The sequence below is a fragment of the Amblyraja radiata genome, chromosome 3 (assembly GCF_010909765.2).
Source record: "Amblyraja radiata isolate CabotCenter1 chromosome 3, sAmbRad1.1.pri, whole genome shotgun sequence".
Taxonomy (NCBI): domain Eukaryota; kingdom Metazoa; phylum Chordata; class Chondrichthyes; order Rajiformes; family Rajidae; genus Amblyraja; species Amblyraja radiata.
Window position 1 is genome coordinate 68,455,699 of NC_045958.1, and position 26,465 is coordinate 68,482,163.

The following is a 26,465-nucleotide window of genomic DNA, read 5'->3' on the forward strand; positions in this document are numbered from 1 at the left end:
GCCTGAGGATGGATGTAACCAAGAGGATGTTGAAATCCCCTCAGTTTTGATTCTAAATGGCTTTCATAATTTCAACTTCATAATAGGGATAGATTCAGCACTGATTTAACTGATTTAAGTTTGCTCAATGAAATCATTGGACGACTGAGATTGCAAACTAATTGATCTAGAAGTGGAGAATCTATAAACAAGTTATAAAATGGGAGCGGTGACAATAAGGAAACATGCTGGAAACCCTAACACATAGAAGAGTACAGCACAGGAACAGGCCACCTGTGTCGACATTATGCCAAATTACACTAAACATCCTCCTGCACAGGATCCATGTCCCTTTATTAACTGTATATTGTAAGCATATTTAAAAGCATCTTAAACAGGTGATTTTTTTGGTGCACCAGCAAAGGACAACTACACAATGATATCCTTACTCCAAAGAACTTTCATAAACTGCACCACAAGTACAAGAATCCAAACTTTGCTGAAAGGAAACCTGTGAAAGCTCCTATACCATAATATGTCTGGTGCTGGTGTCTGTTTCACACCAGTGAAAATTTCAGTACTTCATTTTTTAAATTTATTTGGCTGCACAGTAGAGCAACTAGTAGAGCTACTGCTTCAGAGTGCCGGATACCCAGGTTTGATCTTGACCACAGGTTCTGCCTGTGTGGAATTTGCATATTATCCCTGTGTGTTTCCTCCAAGTGTGCTGGTTTCCTTCCAAATCCCAAAGATGTGCGGGTTTGTAGGTTAATGGACCTCTGTAGATTTCCCCATAGTGTATAGGGAGTGGGTGTGAAAGTGGATTAACATAGAACTAGTGTGAACGAGTAATTAATGGTTGGCACAGACTTGATGGACGGAAGTGCCTGTTTCTATGCTGCACCTCGAAACTAATCTAAACTAAACTACTTCAGCTTTATGGAAAGATCAGTCTCAGGGAAAAGCAGCTAGTAGCTATGGTAATGGGCTTGCCCATTATTTCAGTTCACTTTGCATTCAATATAACTTTTACAGTGTATAGGCATAATATGAGGCTCAGGAGCCCGGTGATTGAGCAACCAGATGTCAGTATGCATGTAAGTATGTACGTGGGCACATTTGGAAGTAAGCCCGTGCAACACATGTACACACCTTTGTCAGTACATGTGTTGGTACGTGTGAAATTCTGTCTTGGATAGTAGAACTGAAATTCAGCCTGGGGAAATGCAGAGATCGTCCGGACTCAACCTGAAATCATTACCTAAGCTCACACGAGAAGCCTCAAAATGAACGGCAAGCCTCAATTTGTGAAACCATCAGAAAGCTTGATTTTCATGTGGAGCGGGTTGCTTTTGGAGCGGATCAGACTTTCTGCAGATGCACCCAACCTCAGAAGGTGATGTTAAGCTGAAAGGATGCAAATGAATGCTTTCTCCATCAATTGTTCTTGTGAGGTTGGGGCAGTGGGGAAATGGAAGCCTTGAAATTACGGTTTCTTTTAACCTCAACCAATTAACCCGGACCGCAGCAGAATGACAAATATTGTTTACTAATTTCTAATGACCAGGATTTGAAATTAGGCTGTTTTATAAAGCCAAACAAGCAGTTGTTTGTAGCAGAACAATACCCAGTTTTATTTACCTGTATATGACAGCATTGGATTGTTTTCAATTCATGCATTGAAATGATACATTGTTTCAGGCAATCTGCATGGCAATAAATCATCTATCTGTACGCGACATGGCTTTGCAGCAATCTCTCACTATATTAACAAAATCTGTAGATTGTCACAGTAGAAAAGGTCCATAGCTTAGATTTATTGCACCTCTTTCCTGTTACTCAATCCTGACCCTGCATTTATGACAGATCTGTTTTCAATAACTGGCATTGAGTTGGCTGATTGATTTCTGCAAGCATTTATCTGAGTTCACTATTGACTGCACGGTCAGTTATATATGCCCGACACAATTCGAAAATGTATTCTGCAATGCCAGCGGATCGTTTTACTCCATTGGTCACTGTTAATACCTGTGAAAAATGAAGGCAGGAACAAACACCAAAGCCATTCAGCTCACGTAACAGGACAGAACTTTGGCCCAAAGACACCAATCAGATATTGGTGAGGACAAGACGAGGTAGGTCTTCCACTCATATCGATTATTTCATCATAGATCTCGTCCGATCTCCTATAGCCCCAGTATCATCAACTTGCCCAATGCTTTTGAGCCACTCTTGAATGTGGTCATTCAGTGTTCTTGCCTCTTCAAATATGGGTGAGTACTGATACATCATATAATCAAATGCCTTAAAACTTCATGGTAATGTGGACCCTACATTGGAAACAGTGAGTCTCAGCCAACTGTTAGTGGCTGTACCACTACCCACAGTTGGTCTGTGCTGCAGGAGTGGATAACATCCATGGATCCATAGATGTTTGTCTTGCCACCAGTAGTTGGAATTTAGTTGGCAAGAGTGATGAAACACAGAGCCATGCTCCGGAAGTGGCGGCGCTGTTGAACAGCTGCGGCTTGACTGCAGTCCGTCTGTTTTTACTTTTTTTCTGTTGTTTTTTTGTCTTGTTTTAGCTAAATTTTAGTTTATTAGGTTGTGTTATGGGGGGGGGGGGGGGGTGGAACATGTTTTGTTGTCTCTTCCTTCGGGGGAATGCAACTTTTTCTTGTCGTATCCCCCTTCTCTGCCTCCGTCTGCGCTGAGGCCTAATGGCGGAGCTGGCGGTCTCCAACCTGCGACCGACCTCGAGGCTCCGGAGGCAGAGCCAGCCAGGACTTACAACGCGAGGCTGGCCGACTTCGAGCTGTGGCGGCGGCGGCCCGACTCGCTGATGCGGCGTTCCAGCTTTCGGCAGCGGCCCGGAGCTGAGGCAGCGGGACTCGGAGCTGAGGCAGCGGGACTCAGAGCTGATGCAGCGGTGGCCCGACTTGCTGAGGCAGCGGGACTCGGGGCTGAGGCAGCGGTGGCCCGACTCGCTGAGGCAGCGTTCCAGCTTTCAGCAGCGGCCCGACTCGGAGCTGAGGCTGTGGCGGGCCGACTCGGAGCGGAGACGGCATTCCGGCTTTCGGCAGCGGCAACATCACCACGGAGGTCCGCTGGGCTGGAGGGCGGCATCTTTGGCCTGGATCGCCTCAGCGCAGAGGTAGAACAAGGAGGGAAGAGACAGAGACTAAGACTTTTGCCTCCATCACAGTGAGGAGGTGCTTGGTGAACTCACTGTGGTGGATGTTAATTTGTGTTTATTGTATGTTTTGTTATTTATTATTATTGTGTATGACTGCAGGCAACGAAATTTCGTTCAGACCGAAAGGTCTGAATGACAATAAAGGAATCAAATTCAAAATTCAAAAATTCAAAAAGAAGAGGGTGTTAGGAGAATAAGTAAGACATATCTAAATTGCACTTGTCTGGATCAGTTGAGAATAGGAGCAAAATATATGCAGTCCTGAACAATTTAGAGTCCAGGTTTGGTGCAGAAAGTTGTTTTCTGGCGATTGTCTGAGGAAATATATAAATAATGGGCAGGTAATGCATTTTTTGTTAGAAAGGTAAATTCAGTTTGGTTTTGCTTTGGGTCATGTCAACAAGCCACTGTTAATAACATAATAATTGTTAATGTTTAAAACTGATTCACAACTTCAGAAACATAAATGCTTTGAAAAACCTTCCAAAAATGTGCATCAGGAAAAGATTACCATGGCTAATATTGGTCTCTTTCAGACCAAGGTAGGATCAATATTGGTCTGTTCAAGACTGAGATAGGATCAACATTCCCTCCCACACCACCCCCTCCCCGAGCACTTTCTCTTGCAACCGCAAGAGATGCTACACTTGTCGCTTTACCTCCCCCCTCGACTCCATTCAAGGACCCAAGCAGTCGTTCCAGGAGCGACAGAGGTTCACCTGCATCTCCTCCAACCTCATCTATTGTATCCGCTGCTCTAGAAGTCAGCTGATCTACATCGGTGAGACCAAGCGCAGGCTTGGCGATCGTTTCGCCGAACACCTCCGCTTGGTCCGCATTAACCAACCTGATCTCCCTGTGGCTCAGCACTTCAACTCCCCCTCCCATTCCGAATCTGGCCTTTCTGTCCTGGGCCTCCTCCATGGCTAGAGTGAGCACCACCAGAAATTGGAGGAGCAGGACCTCATATTCCGCTTGGGCAGTTTGCACCCTAGCGGCATAAACATTGACCTCCAATTTCCGGTAGCCCTTGCTGTCTCCTCCCCTTCTCAGCTCTCCCTCAGCCCTTGGGCTCATCCTCTTCCTTTCTCCTTTCTTCTCCCCCCCCCCCCCTCTCCCCCCACCCTACATCAGTCTGAAGAAGGGTTTCGGCCCGAAACGTAGCCTATTTCCTTCGCTCCATAGATGCTGCTGCACCCGCTGAGTTTCTCCAGCTCTTTTGTCTACCTAGGATCAATTATATTGGGAAAGGGAAATGACAGAGAAATTAAACAAATATTTTCTGTCTATCTTCTGGGATTAAGAAATAAAATTCTTTGGGAAATAATGGAGAAAACAGGTCCACGGCGAATGTGAAGTTTACAAAAGTAGCAGCAGTAAATAAATAGTTTGGGGTAAGTTAATGAATCTGAAAGTTGATAAATCCCCAGGATATGGTGAACTGCAGCCATAAACAAGGAACCGTAGACCTTTTAGATTGACATCAGTGGAAGTAAAACTGCAGAGATTTGTTCTTGTTAAGGAAATATCACATAGAAAAGAATAAAATTGAGTAAATCAATATGGATGAATGAAAGGGATAGGTAAGTCATATTGAACAAATCTGTTGAAAGATTTTTGATGTAGAAACAAAGAACTGCAGATGCTGGAATCTTGAGCTGGATTAACAAAGCAGGGCAAGCACCATTTCTGGAGGACATGTAGAGGTGACATATTGGGTCGGAACCCTTATAAAGTGTTTTTAAATATTGTAACTGGAAGTACTAATAAAGGTGAACTGAGCTGATGTGGTATATTTGGACCTTCATAAGGCTTTCAATAAAGCAGTACATAAGAGATTATTAAACAAAATTAGTGAAGTTTGTATTGGGGATACCATTGTTGTAGATTGAGTATTGATTAATGGATAGAAAACAGATAGCAGTTATAAATGGGTCATTTTAAGGTTGGGAGAATTTGACGGGTGGCGTTCTGCAAGGATTGGTGCTATGACTACAGACCTGTGCAATTTATATCCATTTTGGAGGGATATGGATCATGTACAGGAAGATGAGATTAGTTTAATTTAGCATCATGTTCGGCCTATTGTGGGCCAAAGGCCTGTTCCAGTGCTTTACTGTTTAAGGATTAATGGAATACAATATGGAAAAATGTAAAGTCAACCACTTTGGTCATAAAATAAATTGAAAGATGGAATACTTTTTCTTAAATGGTGAAGGATTGAAATGTGCTATGGTTCCAAGGGGCCTGAATGTCCTTCCACTTAAATCTGAAAGTTAACGTGGAGGAAAACCTGTAGCTAGGAAGGCAAATAATATGATTGCAAGAAGATGGAGATGCCATTTTTCAATTATAAAGAGCAGTGGTGAGATAACACCTGAAATACTGTAGTGTCTTCAGGTCTGGCCCCTTTACCTATAGAAGAATGTCCTTGTGAGAAATGGAGTGCACTTTTAGGTCACTCATTTGATTCACAAGGAGGCAGGTTTATTGTAGGTGGGTAAAGTGAGGAGATTGGTCCAGCACTCTCTGGAGTACAGAAGAACGGAAGATCATCTCCTAAAAATCTGCAAAATTCTTACAACACTGGACAGCATTCACATGGGAATGCAGTTTCCTTTGACAGTGGAGTGTAGAACTTGGAATCACAATCACAAGATAAGGGGTTGTCATTCAGCACTGAGATGAAAGATAATATCTTTATCTGTAGGTTAGTGAATCATTGGAATTCTCTATCCAAAATAAACAAGTTGTTGAGGATATTCAGGACAAAGATTGATAGATTTATAGATACACGCCATCACCAGGTTACGAAAGCACAATTATGGACACATGAACGAACTTTCATAATATTATGAATTCAAAAGTCCAAAGTACATACATACATTCATTCCTACGATCCATAGAACTAGCTTCATTCCTCTTTAATTTTTTTGTGATTATTCTTTCTTATCAGCCTTCCATCACAATACAGTGGCTATCATATAGAGTGATTTCTGTGTATTTACAGACTAATAGACAAAATCCATTGTCAATCAGAACTTGCTTGTTTCGTGGGGATGGCCTGTATTAAAGAAATGCAGGGAGTAAGTGGTTTGTGCTGGAAGGTGGTGCTTGTGTGAAAAGTCGGTCATGATATCAGAGAATGATGGAGAAAGTAAAGAGGGTAATTTGCTTAACCCTCCTATCTCTTATGTTCTGCAGTTGTACTGTTTTGTGCACAATCCAGTACTTTGGATGTAATCATCAGCTTTGTATGTTTGAAGGACTACTTATTCGGACGAAAAGCTGCTGTATCATTTAGCCCAATGATGTATACAGCGGAAGGTCATTGCTGCACTGATCACAGTTGATTGATAATTCAAGTGCTACGCTTGGGGTGAGGTGCCTTCATGTGTCAGATGTATGGTGATGGGACAATTTTTTAATGGAATGAGTCTTTCAGGGATGTAAATATATGGAGAATGGATGAAGAATCTGTGATCCTCATATGCACATTCCTTTTATGGTTCAAGTAGCAAGTTAATGCAGGATACAGCATCAACTTAATACATCCATTATTTTACAAATTTCCAGCTTCAGCGATTCTTTGATTTTCCAGGAAGTTAATGCTGACTGGATAGTTCACTTGTGAATAAGGAACTGTGGTCCTGAACTACCAGAAGAGGAGGGATTTTTGTGGGAAGTTTCACAATGCAGGAAATATGTAGAGGCCTTGGAGAGGGTGCAGAGGATGTTCACTGGGATTAGTTTAGTTTAGTTTAGATAAACAAAGCGGAAACAGGCCCTTCGGCCCACCGAGTCCATACCGACCAGCGATCCCCGCACATTAACACTATCCTACACAGACGGACAATTTTACATTTTATACCTAGCCAATTAACCTGTACACCTTTGGAGTGTGGGAGGAAACTGAATATGTCAGAGAAAACCCACGCAGGTCACAGGGAGAACGTACAAATTCCGTACAGACAAGGACCCGTATTCAGGATCGAATCCAGGTCTCTGGTGCTGTAAGGCCTTTAGTTCTACCACTATGCCACTGTGCCACCCAAATATATTTCCTGATATTTCAGGACATTTCCTGAATTAGAAAATATTAGATAGAGGGAATGGATGGACAAACTTGGATTGTTTTTGCTGGAGCATTAGAAGTTGACCTGAAAGAAGTTTATTAAATAATGAGATGCATTGATAGGGTAGCCAGTCAGAGTCCTTTCTTCTCAGGATAAAAATGTCAATTACTAGAGGGCATTGGTTTAAGGTGAAAAGGGGAATGTTTAAAGGAGATTGATGAAGGAAGTTTATTTTTTCACAGAGAGTGTAGGTGCATGGAATGTTATTGTTGGTGTCCATCCGTCTGTGAGAGATGATGGTGCGGCTTTGACGTTGTCCTGCTTGAAGAGGGGAACATTTAATCAGTGGTTGCATTTCCTATTGCGGCTGACTTGGCCTATCCTTGACAGGCAGCCTCTCCCACACCTTGCACAGGTGAAGTGTCTCTGGCCATTGGATTGGGGAGTGTGATGCTGTGGCTGTTGACCACTTTGTGGCATTCGTGCTTGGCCTTTGTGGCATTCGTGCTTGGCCTTTGTGGAGTTGACGCCTGAGCCACATGCTGCAATGATGCTTCAAACCCGCCTGGAGGTCCTTTATCCACCACTCCCAGTCCTCAGCAACTGCTTCCCAGTTGTCAGTGCCCTGTTAATTTAAGTCATATCTCTTTTAATCGTATCCTTTCCTCTTGGCCTCAATGCATTGGCAAACTCCCGCATAACACATCTTTGGGTATGCATCCTTTTCCGCTGTCTTCATTGCATCCTGAGAGTTTCTTGGCAAGATAAAAATCACCAATTAATCTGTTCTCTCCCTGACCGACATCCCTGTAATACTCAAGCAGAAGCAGCTCGGCTGGCTTGGACACATACACAGAATGGAAAATGGATGCCTGGAATGCGCAGTCAGGGGGAAATGGTGGAAGTAGATACAATAGCAATGTTTAAGAAGCATTGCAATAAACACATGAGTATGCAAGGAATAGAGTGATATGAGAGTTGTGCAGGCAGATGGAATTAGTTTATTTCCTCAATCATGGTTGATGCAGGAATGATTGACCAAGGTGCCTGCTCCTATGCTGTCCTATTCTATGTTCTTTGTGATGTATATATGTGAGGGTATGTTCATTTTACTTTTTGCTGTTGTAGATATTCACTGTTTGGAATCATTTGTTCACAATGATTCTTCAAACGTGTGATTGGAACATGGAGCAGAAGTCAATGCTCCACTTCCTGAATGACTCCAACAAGTAGTGTTTGCTCCAGATTTCAGCATCTGCAGTTCTTTGCGTCTCTGTTTCCTGAGGCGTGTTCCTGTGCAGGACACCATGATATTGTATCCCCTATTTTCCTTGCAATATAACTAATAGGGACTAAGATGTACCCTGCAGATGTAACAGTTTAATATCAGCTTCTGGAGTTCAAGGTTCCATGTCAGGTTATAGAAACATAGAAAATAGGTGCAGGAGTAGGCCATTCGGCCCTTCGAGCCTGCACCGCCAATCAATATGATCATGGCTGATCATCCAACTCAGTATCCTGTACCTGCCATCTCTCCATACACCCTGATCCCTTTAGCCACAAGGGGCACATCTAACTCCCTCTTAAATATAGCCAATGAACTGGCCTCAACTACCTTCCATGGCAGCGAATTCCAGAGATTCACCACTCCCTGTGTGAAAATGTTTAATTGGAGGGTAAAATCGAATGTAAAACAGTCTAAAGCAGAAACATTGCAGCAAACTAGTTAATGTAAGTGCAGGATTACACAAAGGTAAAAATTCAGCCTTGCATTCGGTGTTGCTTTCTGACAGCTCCACCTCTCCTTCATCTCAGTGAATCCAGGATGACTGCTCCACAACCACCACATCGTTATTCTGTAATCATTTGACAGGCACAGTTTCTCAGCAATACATTGACTGAGTGCCCTACAGACTTCATACTCAAGCATTCATGCAATCCAGCCAAGCAGCGGAAATGCTTAATCACCGTCAAATAATAAACTCTGAAGGGGCTCAGCAGGTTGAGCAGCTTGGTGGGGGGGGGGGGGGGGGGGGGGGGGGGGGGGAGAGGGCGGGAGGGGGAGGGGGTGGTGGGACTGTCAACATTTCGAATTGAATCTGATGCAAGGTCTCGACTCGAAATGTTCACATATTATTCTTCCCCCTCCCCTTCCCCCACAGATGCTGCTTGACCCATTTAGTTCTTCCTGCAGTTTGTTTTTTGTTCCAGATTCCAGCATCTGCAATCTCTTGTGTCTCCATTTTAATCATAGCATTTGACTGAGTCGCAGGCACTACACCATCTGGTTGTTTACAAGACAATAGGAGCCTTCCAAAGCATGGTAGTCCTCAGTAATTCAAACCTAGGAGAGTGCAGTTACCTATAATCATAGTTTGTTACTTGCCATAAGTTGAAAGCAATGGCATTTTGATTCAGCACAACCTCTCTGGAATGCATGTAATCATGTATGTGAAATTCTTCAGATGACAAGGTCTCAATCTAGGTGCCATCATTTGGAGGAGGATTGAGATACTTTTCAATCCACCTTTTGTTCACCAGATAACATAGCGGACAGTAAATCTTTTGATTTCTGCTGCGGTATATTTATTACCAGATCACAAAAGAAGCCTGCTCACTCTCATCTTTTTTGATTTTCCTTGTCTTGCTGTTAGCAGATACATAGTAGAGTAATTGAGAGATACAGCATGGAAACACACTCTTCAGCCCACAAAGTCTGCAGCCATCATCAACAACCCATTCATACCAATCCTATATCTAATAATCTCTCCATATTCTCATCAACTCCACCCAGATCCTACCACTTGCCTACATATTGGGATCAATTCACAGCAGCCAATGAACCTACCGACCTACATGATTTTTGGAATGTGGGAGGGAGCTGCCATATCCCGATGAAATCCCTGCTGTCACAGGGAGAATGTGCAAAATTCCACGCAGACAGCATCCGAGGCCAGGATTAAACCCGGATCTCTCGCGCTGTGAGGAAGTGACTCGACCAGCTTTGTCACTTACTAAGTCCGTTCATCTTTATAGCGATTTCAAACTGTAACATTAAGGGGATGTCCCACTGTGGCGACCTAATCCGCGAGTTACGAAGAGTGTCTTCGACCTTCAAGCTCGAGGGCACTCGCCTGGAAAACCTTGAGCTGGATCGACCGACCACACACACACACACACACACACACACACACACACACACACACACACACACACACACACACACACACATACACACACACACACACACACACACACACACACACACACACACACACACACACACACACACACACACACACAGTTCTAAAAGTCTATAGATAATATGTTTAGCGGGCATTTTACATACTGGTCGTTTTTTCTGGGTCCTGAAAACTCTAATGAGCCAATCAAAATGCGCGGTCAGCAAAGGAGATTGCCTATGGCTGCCCTCGACTGCCTGTAACTAAATAGCGACCCCACTCCACTGCATTACGAGTTAAAAAGAACCATGCCGACCAAATTTTACTCGCGGAAAATATTTCAACCTGCAGAAAGTTTTTTCGTGACCTAGCTGAGGCCGCGAGTATTCGGGAATTTCCCTCGAGCATGAAGGAGAGTTCCAGTGACCTCATAGAACCTCCTAGGACCACGTGTCAATCATGCTGCGAGTTTGAGTCGCAGATTAGGTTGCTGCAGTGGGACAGCCCCTTAACTGAAGATGTGAGGACATACTAACCAGCTTCTACATTTTTGCTATGTAACAAAACTTGAAATTGTGAAAATTACAACACTTTGGGAGCGAAGAAAGCTTGCCCTCAGAGTGTCTTTTTCTTAAAATTTGAGGCCAATTTGACCAATAAAATTAACAACGCAACTGTGATATCTTATTTTTTGGTCTTAAATCAATGATTACCCCATGAAGAAAATTTAGAAAGAATCTCAAAATCAGTCTCCATTTGGAATTTGAAAACAGATCACAATTGTACTTTTACATGCTATTTTATTCCCTCATTGAAATTCATTATATTCAGTGGCCTTTGACCTGGTCATTTCATCATATTGCATAATGAATACAAGTGTATAGTGCTGAATGTACGTAGAGTACATAGATGTCCACCGGGTGGTGCCATACATGGCAGCCTCACCTACAGCCAACAGCCTGTCTCGTCCCTTTCTTCTTTTGTTGTATTTAGTCTGTTTTTACTTGTATATTTTAGTGTATCTTTAGATTTTGTATTATGTGGGGTGTAGAGGGGTTGGGGGAAATTTTTTAAATCTCTTCCCTCAATGGAGATACGACTTTTCCCGTATCGTATCTCCATCCGCACTGAGATCGTGGAGCTGGCAGTCCCTTTGTTCAGGATCGATTTTGGGAACTCCAACCGCTGGAGCTTTGACCATCCTGAACGTGGGAGCCTCGATCGCCCCGATGCAGCAGCTTCGATCGCCGACTGCGGGAGCTTCGATCGACTGGACTGTAGATGTTTTGATTGCCCCGACCAGAGGAGAAAAGGAGGAAAGAAGGTAAAAGTTATTCACCTTCCATCACAGTAGGGAATGTGAGGACGCCGAAAAACAAGATGGACGTGCCGCCTGCACTGGTGAGGACTCGGAGGGAGTGCCGTGAGTGCAGTGATCTCAGTGTTGGACGGCTTTCTGACTGTTTAGGCGGACAGGGACTGCAGAGAGAGTGACAGCGGTCGGTACAACTCTGGTCACTAAACGATGAAGGAGCATGTGTGTGGCCCGGGCATTGAACTGATGTCTGTTGGTCTCCGCATATGCTGTGTGCCTTGGGGATTCTCACACGTCGCCGTGGTGGCTATGTTTAATCTCTATGTAGTTATGTATCTTGTTGCTTTATTTTGTATGACTGTATGGTAAATCAAATTTCACTGACAATACATGTGGCAATAAAGGACCATTGAACCATTGAGTATCAACCAGTCATTCCACTGATGATGGGTCTGCATCTTTGATTAACAGAGGGATCTTGTGGTGCATGTCTATAGCTCCCCAAAGTGGTTATACAGGTGGATTGTTTTTTTTGTTACAGATTGTTGCAGAACTTCAGTTCCTTGATTTACCAGGAAGTTAATGCCGACTGTATAGTTCAATAGTGATTGATGGACACTTGCTGACCTGAGCTGCCAGAAGAGAAGAGAGAATCAGGCTATGTGTGAGGGATTTGCACGGAGTTTTGCATTACAGGAAACATGGGGATATTTTGGAGAAGGTGCTGAAGATGTTCACCAGGTTGTTACCCGGACTACAGAGTATTAGCTGGAAGGAGAGATTTTGATCTTGTGGCCAAAAATAAACTTTATACAGAATAAAAATATGTACCAAACAAAAACTGTGCAAAAAAACCTCTTCAAACATTCTCAGCATCAGCGCCTTCACCAGAACAAACAAACAAACACAGACTTATCCCTGAGCAGAGGATTCTAAACTAAAGTGCCTCCCCTCCTTCCCCCACACTGGGTCCCCCTTTGTTCTCCCAACGTCCCTCACGGCACCCCCCCCCACGCCGGGTCCCCATTGTTCTTCCCAGACATCGTGGTCCTAATGATCTCTTCCTGTGGAGTACTGTTTTATACTCTTTGTACTCCCATTTAGTTGCATATCAATGCAATCAGATGTTGGGTTGAGAACATAATGGGTGGCCGATATTCTCAAATTTAGCTGCATGGACCAAAGTTCAGTTTCTACCTGAGTGTGCTGTCAGCAAAGACTGAAATATTTAATAGAATGAATATTTAAGTGAATACTTAAATTTCAACTATGCAATGCATTTCAGAAGTGAAACAGGCCACAATTAATATTAATATGAGTAGACATAGTATTATCCAGCCTGTTGGAAGTGCTGTGTTTCGATTTGCTGAAAATGGCCAGAATTGAAAGCAATGTCTGTGCGTAATGCAAATATGAAATAAACTTACTTTGAAAACAAGATTATTCTACACCAGATATGAGGAACATTTCTTGGCACCTTATTTACCTGATTAAGAACATAAGAAATAGTGTTCGGATCAGGCCAAATAAACCATTGAATCTAAGGATGGGCCATAGAGGGCGAGGAATGGTGGAGAAAGTTCAGAACTCTCTTTGCCTGCACATTTCTAGAATAAGTTCAAAGGCCCAAGAGTATTGTTGAATTTTCAGGAATGAGGCAGACAAAGTGAAGGAAATATCCAAGGGGAATCTGTTAGGAAACAGCAATCATAAAATTATTAAATAGTTATCTAAAAGGATATGGATTTTTTTTGTATTAAAAAACAAACTCTATTTGAAGAAGGGCCAGTTTCAGAGGGATGAAAACATTAGCCTGGGTCACCTGGAATCAAAAAATGGCAGGCAAGTTATGCAAAGGTTGCACTATAAGGAGGAAATAGTTCAGGATAGTTTAGGTACACATCCATCAGGAAAAAAGGTAGGCCAATTAAAGAAAATGTTCCCCAACTAATTAAAGAAATAGGATATAAGATATAGGAGAAAGAAAGTCATATAATAACAGTTATTAGACCTGTTCTTCAAGAGTGAGGTAAAAAACAAATAATTTGATGGAGCAAAGGAAGGGATTGAGAAAAGACTGGTGGTAACCATGAACGGACAAATATCTTCCTTTGTAATCCCACCCAGATTGGATTCTTTCAAAGTTGTAAGGGTGGAAATTGTGGCAGTGGCTTTATTCTTCCAAACATCCGTAGATTAAGTGTGGTGCCTTGGTCATGGAAAATTGTGAATTATGAACTCCGTAAAACACTAAGCTGTAAGGAGAGCAAGAGATTTTTACCAGGATTTGAGAGTATTAGCTATAAAAAGTTGGACAAACTTGGATTCTCTGAAGCTTCAAAGAGTGAGGGGCAATCTGATAGAAGTGCATAAAATTATGAGAACCATAGATTTTACCCAGGTAGAAATGTCAAATACTACAGGGCATCGATTTAAGATGAGAGGAGGAAAGTTTAAAGGAAACTGATGAGGCTTTTTATATTACACAGTGAGTTGTTGGTTCCTGGAATGCACTAGCAGGGAAGAGAGTGAAATCAGAAATAAAAGTGACATTTCAGACTTAGACAGGGAATGCAAGGATGTGGATCATGTGTCGGCAGATGTGCAGTTTAGATTGGCATCATGGCCAGTGCAGACTTCATGGCTGAAGGACCTGTTCATGTACTGTACTGTTTTATGCAATTATCAGTCCCTTGGACAAATAGATTACTTTAGGAAAACCACTGTGGATTGGTAAAGCTCATGTTGGAATAACTTGGTAAGAGTTTTTAATGAGTTATTAGAGTGCATCTATAAAGGAAAGGTGGTTGATGAGATGGTGGTGTATGGACTTCAAAAGGCTTTTAATAAAATTATACGTTATGGGTTGTTGTCAACTTAGAAACTGATGGAATGAAAGGGTTTGGTAACAGCATGGAAAGAAAATTGGCAGTGATTGGGAAAAGGGAGTAGTCATGAACAATTGTTGTTTAGACTGGAGGATAATGTATCGTGGTGTTCCCCAGAGTTGGTTCTTGGGTCGCTTTTCTTTCAATATATATTCATGATTGTGCTTGGCTGTACAGGGCATAATTTCTGAACTTGCAGCTAACGCAAAACTTGGAATGGAGTAAACTTGAGAAAGATCAACTGACCTGGATAAATCAGTGCCCTGCCAGACACACAGGCCCTCTCATAGATGAACTGAGGCCTAGGCCAATTTCAATTCTAGAGGACCCCATGTCAAGATCAAGCAGAGGCCTCTCAATTTTAGAGGCCCCCAAATCAAGATCCCTTTGAAGCAGACAGGCACGAAGCCCTTGCCAAATGGCACTCGTTGCCTCCCCCCCCCCCCCCCCCCCCCACCCCTCTGATAGGGCCTGCAGACACATGACAGATTAAATTTAATACAGCAGTTTAAAATCTTGAAATGTCCTGTAAGAACCTGTTCCAAATGACCCTGGAAGGCTGAGATTGAGGAAGGATAAATGAAGGTGACAGGTGAAAGAATTGCAACTAATAGTTGGAAAACATTTTTTCTTTAGTGTTTTTTAGTGAAACAACATGGAAACAGGTTCTTCGGCGCACTGAGTCCACACCAACCCGCAATCACCTGTATACTAATTCTATCCTACACACTTGGGACAATTTACAGAAGCCAATTACTTACAAACCTGCATGTTTTTGGGAATGTGGGAGGAAACAAACTGAAGCACCCAGAGAAAACCCACGTGGTAACAGGGAGAATGTACAAACTCCACACAGACAGCACCCTCCTAACCCGATTCTCATGAACAGTTCTCGGCCTAAATGGCTTTGCTCTGGACACACTTCCATTGTAACCTTGCAAGTTAAGGTGAACCCCATGAGCACTGTAGGGGAGACAGTGATGGGAGGGTGACCACAGTTATCCTGAGAGTGGTCAGCCAATTCACACTATGTGTCCTGGTCATCATTAGATTAGATTAGATTAGATTTTTTTTTTGTCATTTGAACCCAGAAGTTCAAATGAAATTTAGTTTCTGCAGTCATACAAACAAGAAGAAGAACCAAGACACAACACAATTTACACAAACATCCATCACAGCGAATCTCCTCCTCACTGTGATGGAAGGCAAAGTCTTATCTCTCCACATTCTCCTCCCGATGTCAGAGTCAAAGCCCCTGGCGGGCGATGGTAAATAAGTCCCGTGGCCATTAAAGCTGCGCCAGGCGATGTAAGGCCGCGCTCCGGGTCCTGATGTTGGAGCCCCCGGCGGGTGCTAGCAAGTCCCGCGGCAATTTGAAGTCGCGCCGGGCGATGTAAGGCCCCGCTCCAGGTCATCCTCAACCCCGCAACTCGGGCGGGAGAAGTCGCCGTTGCGGAAGCTCCGAAAAGCGGTCTCCCACCAGGGACCCGCGGGCTCCCGGTGTCACCGTCCACCAGACCTGCGGCTGGAGCCTCTGAATCTCCGGGGTCGGGCCGCAGCAGCGCGCCACCACAGCTCCTCCCGCTCCGAACTCGGCCAGCACCGCAATGGTGGGTAAGTCCGCAGGCTCCGCGACTGGAGCCCCAGGTCGTTCCGGTTGGATGCCGCTTGCGCCGCTGCGACGTGGCTCGTGCCGCCCAGACACCTAAACACCTTTGGCATTCTGGTCCAACATGTAGATTACCAGTTATCTGGAGAAAAGCTTGCTACAAAACCTCACTGCTATGAATTTCTTGGCAAAAGCTGCTGACAACAATCTGAATTAGGTGACCTTTGCTGGCAGAAACAATGAACTGCAGATGCTAATTTACAAAAATAAAGACACAATGTGCAAGAGTAACTCAGCAGATCAAGCTGCATCTCTGGAGGACATGGATAGGTGATGTTTTGGGCCGGGTCTCTTGTTCAGAAGATGGGTCCAAACCCGAAACATCATCTATCCATGTTCTCCAGAGATGTTGCCTGACCCCCTGAGTTACTCCAGCACTTTGTGTCAACCTTTGATGACAGTAAGTCGGATATCCAACTCTACCATTGGGTGGATCTACCCTCTGATTCTGCACCATCGTTGTATTCATTGATAATGAGTAGGGCACCATCTCATCACTGGAAATATTTGGTTCTAAGATCTTTGCTCCTAATTATTTTGGACAGATTGGATAATGCCCCAGGAACTTCATGAGTATATTCATCAGAGCCTGAGAATCAGGTGCCCCCTCATTGACCCAAACTGAGTCCCCTGGGGAGCTAACACATGGTCTGCTCTTGGGCCTAGCCTGGGTCCAGATCACCATATGCACAATATGCTCATGTCTGGCAGCAGAATTCCAGTATTTCAAGTGGTGAATATAAACATCAAATACAGAAGCACTGAGCCTTCTTTAATCCCTTCTAAATCTCATTGGCTCAACTGTATCTCATTTATTTCCAAACAAGGAATAATTTTTATTATTTATCTTGTAGTTCCTTCTACTATTTCAAAGTTTGCAATTCAAGTCATAGAGTCATACTGTGTGTAAACAGGCCTGTCAGCCTAACTTCTCCACACCGACCAACATGTCCCATCAACACTATTCCCACCTGCCTGTATTTGGCCCATATCCCTCTAAACTTGTCCTATCCATGTATTTGTCTAAATATTTATTTAATGTTGCGATAGTACCAGTCTCAACCACCTCCTCTGGCAGCACGTTCCATACACCCAGCACCCTTTGTATGAAAAAGTTACTTCTCAGGTTCCTATTAAATCTTTCTGTGGACAGGGGTCTCTACCCGATCTATTCCTCTCATGATTTTGTACACCTCTATAAGATCACCCCATCCTCCTCCACGGAATAAAGTCCTAGCCTGCTCTCAGGTCCATGATTCCTGGGATGTCAGGACTTTCATATGAAGAAAGACTGGATAGACTCGGCTTGTACTCACTAGAATTTAAAAGATTGAGGGGGGATCTTATAGAAACTTACAAAATTCTTAAGGGGTTGGACAGGCTAGATGCAGGAAGATTGTTCCCGATGTTAGGGAAGTCCAGAACAAGGGGTCACAGTTTAAGGATAAGGGGGAAATCTTTTAGGACCGAGAGGAGAAAAACATTTTTCACACAGAGAGTGGTGAATCTCTGGAATTCTCTGCCACAGAAGGTAGTTGAGGCCAGTTCATTGGCTATATTTAAGAGGGAGTTAGATGTGGCCCTTGTGGCTAAAGGGATCAGGGGGTATGGAGAGAAGGCAGGTACAGGATACTGAGTTGGATGATCAACCATGATCATATTGAATGGCGGTGCAGGCTCGAAGGGCCGAATGGCCTACTCCTGCACCTATTTTCTTTGTTTCTATGTTTCTATGAGTCATGCCAACATCCTCGTAAATTTTTACTGTACCCTTTCCAGCTTACAACATCTTTCCGATAACATGGTGCCAAGAACTGAACATAATACTCTAAATGCGGCCTCACCAATGTCATGTATAACTGCAACATGACCTCCCAAGTAGTAATTTAAAATAGTGTGCGATCCAGTTAAATCGTAAAAGCCAATGACTCACTTGGCAATCAGGAAGCAATTGGCATCATATGTAGCTAAACATTAGAATTAGTTCATATTATATATGTTAGTTCAGCATGGATGAAGAATTATTCAATAAATCTTGTTGAAGATGAAGGGACATTTTTAACTAGGTTCATCGGCCACTTTCCAACAACCTCCATTCTATGCGATGCAGTCAAGAGGAGTTCTTTGGAATTTTCACCTCTGTAGCATTTCAGAGATTCAATCCAGACTTCATTAATGGCATTTCAGCCACCCATGCTTGTATTTTTAGCTAGCTCATACATTGGTGAAGTCAACCATTAGATTACAAATTGCTTGCTTTTTTTTGCTAATGCAGGGTAGATAGGCTGCATATAAATCAGTCTAATTCATTTTTGGTTATACTGTCAACAAAATCAGAGTGAGGATCCCTTAACGTGGGCAGAAGTGTGTGGTGGGTAAGATCTCAATTGTATATTACAGTTATAAAGAATTAATTGTTTATGGCAAGCTATCGCATTGATGATGCACACAGGGCTACAATGCACAGCTCATGAAACAGCAGGATTGCAAATGGAATCTGTCCTTTTCCAGTCTTTTAAAGGATTGGCATATGATTTGAATAAAGCCCCCAAATTCTTTTGTTTCCCTTCATGCTTACTTATGCTCATGCAAGAGGCTGGAAATACAACTGACAATAATGTCGCCAGATGAGCAATGGTGCAATCGGAAAGGAAGTTAAATTAAGGCTGAGCCACAGAATGATGAGGTGCTCAATCACTTATCGGTCCTCTTTGCACAGCACCACATCTAATCATTAAATGAAAGATGATTACATTACATGTTTACGACCTGCTGATTAGTCTGGATGCTCTTCCTTCAATCTCTGTTTATACTCAATTACTCTTTTAGTTGTTATGATTATAAAAAAATCCAGCAATTTTTGTGCACAATGTAGACAAATCCAGTTGCACACAGCCAAACTCTACTTTCATTTCATTAACCTGCATGTCATGTAGGTTGACCTACACTGTATATGTCAGAAACATATATTTCTGCATAGTTAGTTGCTACATTTATCTGCAGGCTGCTGAGAAAACACTGATAAGCAGTTTTAATGAACTGTGTGAAAAGAGTCATTCATCCCTGAGCTTACTTTGCACATGTATTGAATAAGATGCTCCTCTTCACTTTGAAAATCTTGGCAAATAAACATGTCTCACATTTCCCCTTTTCAACTCTTAAGGACTCACTTTATATACAAGAGAGCTCACTGCGAAAAATATTTCAGCATCATAATCAGAATAAAATGCAGTTATGTAGGATACAAATACCACCTTGAATTGATTGTTAAGTTCATTGCAATAGCTACATGGAAAGGTTACACATATATGTATCATGTCTCATAGCCAAACCAAACAAGATCAACCTTGCAATGCATTTCTAAACCATAATTACTGTACTCTCCCCTTCCACATTCTCCACAAATAATTATTTAATATTTATACAGATCGGCTGAATGCTTGGTGAGAAAGCTATTGGCAGTGAGAATCAATAGGAAGAAGCAACAACTATAATCACCAATCAGCTTTTATATTGATGAAAAAACATTGAGAATTGATAGGCTGAGATGGAGAGAAGCACGAAATGGAAGTCTTTCTTTTCCAATGGAACAGATATGGAGTTCCCAACAACCATCACACTCTTGAACATGCAAAACCAACTAAATATCTAACCACGAAGTGTTTAGGTTCATAGGTTTATATTTCATAAGTTCTAGGAACAGAATTCGGTCATTCAGCTTATCAAGTCTACTCCGCCATTCAATCATGGTTGATTTATCTTTCCCTCTCAACCCCATTCTCCTGCCTTCTCGCCGTAACCCCTGACACCCGTACTAACTAACCCTATGGTCGCACAAGGACCTTCAGGTTTTTTTGCACTCATATTGTTTTTTAAATTTATTTAACTTTTTTTTGCTTATTATGCTATCTCTTAGTACTTCGTTTACAAACCTGTTATGCTGCTGTCAGTAAGAATTTAATTGTTCAATTTTTAAGTACAAATGACAATTAAACACTCTTGACTTGACTCTCTTGAATATTGACTCTTGAGTTGCAAGCTTAGTTCAGGAAAAAATAGAATGGTAATATTGCAAAATGTATTCTTCAGTCTGTCAGTGCGGGCTTGTAAGAGACTACAAATCAGCCCTCCTTGATTGAAATAGGTCTTTCTTCAGGGACACTAAATATCCTAAGAGTTTGGATAGTTCCAAGAGGTGCAAATCTAAACTCTCTTAATTTTCAAATGTTGCTTAAAATATCAGGATAACTTAGAAAATATATGCTTTCCTTGAAGTTAGTTAAGGTTTATGCCAGCTCTCCATGATAACATGGTGCCTCTTGATGCCACGTCATTAGCATGTTTGACAAGTGCATTCTTATTGTGTTTTCTTATCTAATCTTTCCAAAGATTTTACATTCATGTTTTGTATGAGTTCTCAAGACTTAAACATAATACCCAAAAAGTCCAACATAGTACTCAGCCAAAGAACCTATCTGAGATTGTATTTCTGACATTTGCATGTTAACTAACGTGGCCAGAAAATTAGATGAATATTACACTCATGTTACACTCTGATAGAAGAGCTTCATTACTTCAGCTCAGTGATGGGTAAACACTTCAACTGCAAGTTCAGGGTTAAGTGTATAGTCATCTGCAGCAGTGATTCCCAACCTGGGGCCATATGGGGCCATGGCAAATTTCATCCCAAAGGGGCCATGGCAAATTTCATCCCAAAGGGGCCATGGCAAATTTCAGGGGGGTCACAGAAAACATTTGAGATTTAGGGGGCCACAGGTTCAATGAAGGGGGCCACAGAGCTACCACCCTGTTGCTTCCTAAATTTCAGTTCTAATCAATTTAAATCTATGTAGTTGAAATATTTTTGATGTTTGTGGAATAGAATAAAAGAGAATATATGTGCAATTAATAGACACTGATATATTTATGGAAGGTATTATAATATTGAAGTACTTTTTATTCCGCTAATAATGTCAGGGGGGGGGCACAGAAAAATTAAAAGATCCCAAGGGGGCCATGAGCTAAAAAAGGTTGGGAACCACTGATCTACAGGACCTCTACTACACATTTCTTGCGCTTTCAAAACAAGGAAAAATCATAATTACAAAAAAATAAATCTTCAAATAACAACAGTGGCATTGGTCCAACATACAGTACAGTTTGGTTGGAAGGATGTTGCTTTGTTTTTTTAAATTTCAGATCCATAATCTTAGCAGCACTACACTTGGAGGTGGCTAATGGTCGGTAAGTGTTTTTGTGTGGGTGGTTGGAGGGAAAGGAAATTCACTTAAGCAAGCTTTTACTGGGAAACTGTCCCAATCATCACAGCATATTTTTGCTTATCACAGTGGGCGGCATGGTGGCACAGCGGTAGAGTTGCTGCCTTACAGCGCCAGAGACTCGGGTTCAATCCTGACTATGAGTGCTGCTGTACCGAGTTTGTACGTTCTCCCCGTGACCTGCGTGGGTTTTCTCCGAGATATTCGGTTTCTGGTGTGCTAAAGCAAAGCAAGAATGTCATTGTCCTATCAGGGACACATGACAATAAAACTCTCTTGAACTCTCTTGAACTCTTGAACTATTCCTCCCACACTCCAAAGACATACAGGTTTGCAGGTTCACAAAAATGCTGGAGAAACTCAGCGGGTGCAGCAGCATCTATGGAGCGAAGGAAATAGGTAACGTTTCAGGCCGAAACCCTTCTTCAGTCTGAAGAAGGGTTTCGGCCCGAAACTTTACCTATTTCATTCGCTCCATAGATGCTGCTGCACCAGCTCAGTTTCTCCAGCATTTTTGTGTACCTTCGATTTTCCAGCATCTGCAGTTCCTTCTTGAACAGGTTTGCAGGTTAATTGGCTTGGGATAAATGTAAATTGTCCCCTAGTGTGTGTACGATAGTGTTAATATGCGGGGATTGCCGGTTGGCGAGGATTTGTATCACTAAACTAAACTAATCCCACATTTCAGCAGAAAACATCTGGAGAGAATTAAAGGCAATGTCAAAACTATTGGTGAGATAGTATATGTAGAATATATGGCGTGTTTCAAAGAATATCCAAACTATTTTGCTGCTCATGCGCTTTGGATACCACATTATATTTTTCATGGTGTTTGGCTTTCAGCCAGAACAACAGATAAAAACTCAAACTTGTTTTCACCTTTCCCTGAACAATGATAATATAACAGATTAGAAAATGGGGATCATTTTTACACAAAGGAAACACATTTCTTCAGGTGAATGACACATCTCAGTACAACCGCTGTTTAGTTTAAGTAGAAAAGTTTCAGATACTTTAACTGCTTTTTATTGCAGACAAATGCAGATTAATTCAAAATTAAGTTACCTTTATTAATATTTGTTTCATCTTCTGTTTTGATTAGGTGAGCAATCAAATTCTAATTTAATTACCAAATAACTAACAGATGTTACAAATTAAACATATTAGTAAAATGATATACCCTCAAAACTTTACGGGTGACAGTATAGCATATGTATCGCACACTGTCACAATAAAAGCATTGGTTTCAGGACAAAGACTCTTCACCAGAATCTCAGTTCTGGTAAAAGGGCATCAGTCTGAAAGACTAACTTTGTTTCTCACCACCGATGCTGCGTGACCTGCTGAATATACCTTGCATTTTTTTTTATTGTTTCAGATTTCCAGGCACCTGCAGTATTTTTGCTTTTTCAAGTATTTAAAGTAGACTAATATTTCCTGATTTAGTCTTTTTTTCAGGCATGACATTGGCTGAATGACAATCCCCGACCCAGAATAGTTAAAGTAGGTGAGGATAGCGGAGTGAAATAGGTAAAGAGTTTTATTCAAAAACAGGAAATGCTGGAACAACTTAGTGTATCAGGCAGCATCCATATGAAAAGAAGTAGTAAAATGTTCAGGTCTGAGCCCTTTTATCAGAACGGAGAAAAGAGAGAACGTACCGAGATTGTACATTCTCTTGTGACCCTGTGAGTTTTCTTTGGTTTCCTCTCACACTCCGAGGACTTGCAGGTATGTAAGTTAATTGGCTTTGCTAAGTCGTAAAATTGTCCCTAGTGTATGTAGGTTGGTGTATGGGGTGATTGTTGGTTGGCGTGGACTCGGTGGGCCGAAGGGCCTGTTTCTGCACTGTATCTCTGAAGTAAAGTCTAAAGAAAAGTTCAAATTCACTTTTATTGTCACTTAACCAACTAAGGTACAGTGACATTTGAGTTACCATACAGCCATACTAAGTGAAAAGCAACAAGCTCCGGGCCGGTCTCCAGGAAAGGCCGCACCACTCCACGTTGTAGGCCGCGGAGGGGGTGGGGGGGTCGGAGATGCGACACAGAGAAAAATCGCATTTCCGTCGTGGTAAGTGACTGAAAAAGGTTTCCCCTGATTCCTCCCCCACCCCCCACACCCCACATAAAACAAACCAAGAAACATTAAATCATACTTTTTAAATATACTTAAAATAATAAAAAATAGAGAGGGAACTGACAGACTGTTGGCGAGGCAGCCACTGCGGTGGCGCCACCCGATGGAAGCAAGATAGACTAGTTTCCTTTAGACTTTATTTTTAAATATATAGACAAGATAGACTGGTTTTCTTTAGACTTTATTTTAGAGATACAGTGCAGCATCAGGACCTTTTCTGCATGGTGGTCTAGGAAGCAGAGAAGGTGGGAAGGAAATTGGATGGAATACAGAGAACTTCTTTGATATGGTAAAATGACATGGCAGTCAAAAGGCAGGTAAGCTCCTTTAAATGTGTTGCTCATGCTGTACAGTCCGAGTGATGATGAGCCCAGAATACGCAAATGGAAGGGAAAAAGAGAGAAATGGCAGGCAAAAATGGTCAGTCTGGATATAAATAAAAGGAGCAAATTATCTAAAGTTAAAAACTCGATAAAGTTCTGCAGGCTGCCTTGCCCCCAGATAGAAGAATTGATGTTCCTTGAGTTTACACTGGGTCTTGTTTTAAGAGGCCACAGATACAGTTCCAAATGGGAATGGCCTGGGGTAAAATGATTGGAAGCCGGGGGCCCAGAATCAGTGCTGCAGACGGAGAACAATTGTTCCACGATGCAATCGCCAAAAATATAATTGTTACACTGTTACCACCAAATGCAGTCAGTCAGATTGAAAGAGAAGCATGTGCATCAATCTGAAAAAGGCTCCTGGCCCAAAATGTTACCTGTCTATTCCCTCCCTGGATGCTGCCTGAGTTCCACCAACAATTTGTTTCCCCCCCTCAAGATTACAGCATCTGCTGTCTCTTGTGTCTGCAAATGCATCATTTTCATACTTGGAAAGACTTTAATGTTTTTTGTTTAAAACATGTAAATTATGTTTCCCAAATCACCGTCCCATCAGCTAAACAAGTCAGAGACAAGACCGTCACCTGGTAAACTGCGACGAACAATCCTCACTTAGTCCGCAGTCTTATCCACACTGCCACTCGCCAAAGAAGGCATCTCACTTGCAGCCTCCAGCATGACCAGAAGCAAAACCTTTTTAGCCATATGACTTTCTGTCAGGAAACCTGCAAATCAAACTCTAAAGGCTCGGGCCTCTCAAACACAGCCTTCCCTGCACTTGTAGCCCTCACTTGAAAATGTCACTACTTGTGTACATTTGTGAAAATTCAGAATTTAAAATGTTGGGATATCATTAGACCTATGCTTTATGAACAACACACCAGTTAAGCCCCTGTCCCACTTTCATGTCCTTGGCACACTAATTACACGACCTCGTGGTCACGTAGAGGCGCGATGGTCCCGCGAAGGTTACGCGCGACTTCATGCGCCCACACAGCCGTCTGGAGCGCTTGACGTCATTTGAAGATGGACACAAAAAGCTGGAGTAACTCAGCGGGACCCGCAGCATCTCCGGAAAGAAGCAATGGGTGATGTTTCGGGTCGAGACCCTTCTTCAGTCTGAAAGAAGGATCTTGACACAAAACATTACCCATTGCTCTGCTGTTGGAGGTGAGACGTTGCGTCGTGTCAGGGTGTTGGGCCTGTCCCACTTTGGCCGTCAGTTACGCGACAGGCCGGTGGCGCGCAAAGATTTTGTTCGCTACAAAATCCAGGAGCGGCGCACGATACCGCGCACAACTCTATACCCCTCCGCGCTTCTCAATGGGACCGGCCCCGAGCGGCCACACGATGCCCGAGCACCTCAACGCGATGACGAGGTCGCGTAATTTGCGTGCCAAGGACACGTAAGTGGGACAGGGCCTTTACAATATATTTGAAAAGGAACTGCAGATGCTGGAAAAATCGAAGGTAGTTAAAAATGCTGGAGAAACTCAGCGGGTGAGGCAGCATCTATGGAGTGAAGGAATAGGTGACGCAACCCAAAATGTCACCTATTCCTTCGCTCCATAGACGCTGCCTCACCCACTGAATTTCTCCAGCATTTTTAACTAATATATATCACCTGTTTCAATAGACAACAGACAATTGGTGCAGGAGTAGGCCATTCGGCCATACGAGCCAGCTCCGCCATTCAATGTGATCATGGGTGATCATCCCCAACGAGTACCCCGTTCCTGCCTTCTCCCCATATCCCCTGACTCCGCTATCTTTAAGAGCCCTATCTAGCTCTCTCTCTTGAAAGTATCCAGAGAACCGGCCTCCACCACCCTCTAAGGCAGAGAATTCCACACTCACAACTCTCTCCATTTTAAATGGCTTACCGCTTATTCTTAAATTGTGGCCTCTGGTTCTGGACTCCCCCAACATCGGGAACATGTTTCCTGCCTCTAGCATGTCCAAGCCCTTAACAATCTTATATGTTTCAATAAGATGCCCTCTCATCCTTCTAAACTCCAGAGTTTCATCCATGGTTTCACTTCAACATCAAAAGTGGGCAGAGTATGCAGAGTCCTTTGCTCTGCTGACAGTCCCAATGAAGTGAGCGTGCAAAAACCTGTGCAACATCCTCACTAACAAATTTAAAATAAAATTTGCACAACTCAAGAACTGGGGACGTATCTTCACGAGAGAAGAGAATAACAGAGAAAGTTGACATTCAATGGTATGCCATCAACAAATCATTTATGACCTCCAATACACAAACAAAGAAATAATAAACTGGACTACTCACCTAATGTGACTGCATTATGGGAATTCTGTTGTGAATTGCTCACTTACTAATTTCACAAAGCCTTTA